Genomic DNA, 4,161 nt, shown 5'->3' on the forward strand with positions numbered 1-4,161 from the left:
AACAAATTATTTAATTAAATGTTCAAATTGCTGATTATTAACTTCCTGAACTTGTATATATTGCTCATATTAATTTGCGTATTTAAGCTATAAATTATTAAAAAAATTTCTAAAATTCTAATACTTCCTACTCCTTGGAATTTCTTTCTAATAACGAAAAAAATTTTAAAATTGTCGTTCTCGTATTTTTTCTTAAATAATTCAAAATTTAGCACACCTATTAGCTTCATAAATAACTTGTTAGAGATTTTACTGTCAATTTTTAATTTAATAACATACATTAACCATTTAAAAGTATTTGCCTTGTTAACGATAGGCCAAATAAAAAGTGAAGGTTAATAACAATTACACTTCATTACCATTGTACTTGTACATTGTAATAAAGGAAACCACAAAAGGATGTAATAGCTCAAAATCATACACCGTGAACTATATTTTATGTTTATCGATCCGCCATGAGGTCGGCTGGCATTATAGAGCAAGCAAGTAGGTTAACTTAGTAATAAAAATCAGGAATATATTATAGGTACCCTACTAACGTTAATTTATTATCAAAACGGACGAATGTTGCAACCTTTGAAAAATATGGTGCAACTTAATTTTTGAAGTGAAACTTCTTATTACGATTTTCTCTGTCACGAAAAAGCGTTACGGCCGCGTGAAGGGGGTAGACGGTATATCGCTAGGTGAGAGGCGACAGCGGTAGAGGGAAAGAAAGGCTGGCGATGACGGAGAGAGGGTAACGACTGCATTAGATGGATATAATGCGAAGCCGCGCGGAGAGCGGGGAGTCCGCTAGAGTCCCGACGGCGTGTGCTGTGCTCAGCTGTTGTTTTTTACCTCTGCTCTCCACGTGGCTGGGCGTCATTGCCTCTATTTGCGGTCTATCTCAAGACCAAATCATAATTTGCAGTAAACCTGTGAAAACGAAACGTGTGCTGGGACACATAGTAGAAGTAAAACTTTAACAGACAAGTGGAAAACGAATGGCAACGGACAAGTGGAAAAACGAATCGCAAAAAAATTTTTACTTGAAGTTTTATGGGCAGGTTTTCAAATTGGACAAGTAGGTACATTAATAATCTGCCCATAAAACTTTGTTGCGATTCGTTTTTCGACTTGTCCGTTGCCATTCCTTTTTCCACTTGTCCGTTGAAGTTTCACTTCTACTATGTGTCCCAGCACACATATTGTTTTTTTTATTATGTAAAGACTAAGATTTTTCTAGTTGATGTATCAAAAGGGTAATTAGATATTTGAGCTTGATATCCATGGTCTTGGAGTGTTTCTCCTCCTGTGATGAGAATCCAAAGATTCGCCTACAACTGTGTAGCATACTCAGGAAGCGTAGCGAGGACGTAAAATCCTTCGCTACGCTTATACTAAGACTCTCGAGAACTTGTTGTAGAAACATCGGTAGGAGAAACAGTCCTGGACCACGAGTATCAAGCCTGAATGTGCAAAATTTGAAATATAAGCCTAGCCTCAAAATCTTGATGGTTAATGACGTGTGTACAGGGGCGGCCTTTGGGGGTGGCGAACAGGGCAACCGCCCGGGGCCTCGCTCTTGCAGGGGCCTCGCACACTCGCGCAACAATCTAATTTGAAAAATATTAGGTAGTAATAGTACATACTACTAATGTTCATTTGAATTTCTTAATAGTCTTAAAAGAAGCCGCAAATTTGCTATCTTTGTCTTTATCATTTTTTTTTTAATTTTCGATAAACAATTTTAAAACTGCAAACTTATTTACGAATCGCTTTGCATCTTTAAAGTATCATCATTAAAATTAATTCCACAAAGACGAGGGCCTCGCAAAAGTTTACCCGCCCGGAACTTTCCAATGACTAAGGCCGCCCCTGCGTGTGTATCTCCCTCCTCTAACCCCTTACCCATTTACCAGGCATTTTTACTATGTAGGAAATCAAACATATACAGGGTGGCCCAAAAAGTACGTAATATACTCATTGTGTCCAAACTGTTACTTTAATCGAAATAGTTTTGAAACAAAACTTGTTCCATACTTTAATGCAAGATCGTCTGCAGCATCTAAATTTGATTTACTATACAGTGTTCAAAAATAGGACAAATTGGGATATAGAGATCAAATTCAGCTTAAAAAAAAGGTGAATTTTTCTTCAAAACGATGTTATATCACCGTACCTCCTCTAATTGCGATTGTTTTGGTCATTTAAACCAAATCAAAAAACATTTGAATGTCGTCGAGATTTTTTTCATGGCCCCACATTTTGGCATTTTGAAAACTTTTCGAATGGACTGTACTTTTTCAAAATAATTCATATTTAAATGTTATTAAAAACGGAAACAAGTTTTGTTTGAAAAATTTCCAAATTAATGCAATATAATTCATTTTTTTTTTGCGCGGGGACAAAGCCGTTAATAAAAACGTTTGAAATTGTTTTAGAACTACAACTTTTTGGGAAACGGCCGCAGACGCATACCTTCGGAAACCAAAACTGAAAGAATCGATAACCGTTGAAGTTTCCGATTCCGACTTAGAAGCAGAAATTGGATCACAACATTGCGAAAACGAATTAGATTCCGACTTAGAATTAGTTAACTTCAATCGATCTTTATCCCAAGGAAACAATGAAACAATAACAAAGAAAACGACAATAGAACACAGCCAATCTGTACTTTAATATTAACAATAACAGTGCAGCGAAAAAATTTTACCTATTTTACGAAAAAATAATTTCTATTAACAATTTCTGGAGCCTGTGATAATTTATTTATTCAATGTTAAAAAGGAAAAACGAGTAAGTTTAAGGTATAAAATTCTTCAAAGTGAACGATAATGAAAACAGTTTAATAGTTTTAAATGGTTTCTTTTTTTAATTTAAACAAAAGCATTGAAACCCCATTATACACTTTAAACATTTAAAGTTTTATAATGCTACTATTTCCATTTTGTCGCACAATGTTATTTAATTTTTTATGCTGGATGTGACAACAATTTATTACACTTCAACACTTCAAGAAATTTTAATACAAACTATCCAAAGAAATGCATAACTTTAGCCGCATTAAAGACGCATGCCGCATGCCGTTTCATAAAGAGAAACGAAATATCGTGTTGCAGAATAAAAATATTCCAACCAGATACTGGAATTTTAACAAAACCATTTGTTTTAGTTTGTTCTATTCATTAAGCGTCTGCGATGACAAAGAAAATTTTGTTTGTAGAAAAATAACCAAACATTTTCATGTGTATGTTTCTGTATCATATTCCGTTATCATTATATTATAACAAAATATAATACCAAAGAGCGAGCTGCGTTTCAACATTTGTATTACTTACATTTACATAATAAATTTACAGTTCAGAACAAAGTTCTAAACACTAAAACACATTGCACTTTAACCTTTAACGTTCCAAACACTCTACTAATATGCAACACCAGTTAATTTCAAACCATAGTTTCAAACATAATAAACGTGATAAAAATAGAATCGCCAAAAATGGTCGCCATCTAGCGAAAATACATATTATCAATTAAGTCAACGGCGGCATTTTGAAAATACATAAATTTATACATTGATAAAATTATTACAACTATAATTATGCTTTCTCTTTTGCTGCACTGTTATTAAATATTACCATGCCTTATTCTAATGCAGCCATACCACTAAATTAATTAAACAGTAGGTACGTCTACTCAAACAAATTTACCAAAAATTATCTTTCTTTCGATTTTATTTCTTTTGCATATAAGTACTTTATAAATCGTTATACGGAAAAGCTTTGAAGTATTGTTTTAAAAAAATGAAGTTTTTTTAATGAAAGACAATAGTTAATAAGATGCACAAAAATATTTTAATAATGTATAAAAACTTTGTAAACTAGAAGTAACATCAGTTGCACAAATAAATCTTTAAATTTTTTAAAATATCTTTATAGTCAGTAAAAAGGAATTTTCTCTTTTCGAACTTAAAATCATACCATAAATATTTATATATGTGATTAGTTTCTTTATATACAACAAATTAGGATCATAAAAATAAATTATAATATAATATTGTACTTGTACTTACTGTTAAGACTTTTAGAGTATTTTTTGCATTAAATATTATTCATACGTTACTATAATTGTTTTTATATTTTACTGCCAATATAGGTTTAAGTAGGTATCAACTAC

Source organism: Agrilus planipennis, unplaced genomic scaffold, assembly GCF_000699045.2.
Source record: "Agrilus planipennis isolate EAB-ADULT unplaced genomic scaffold, Apla_2.0 scaffold16, whole genome shotgun sequence".
In the NCBI taxonomy this organism is placed as follows: domain Eukaryota; kingdom Metazoa; phylum Arthropoda; class Insecta; order Coleoptera; family Buprestidae; genus Agrilus; species Agrilus planipennis.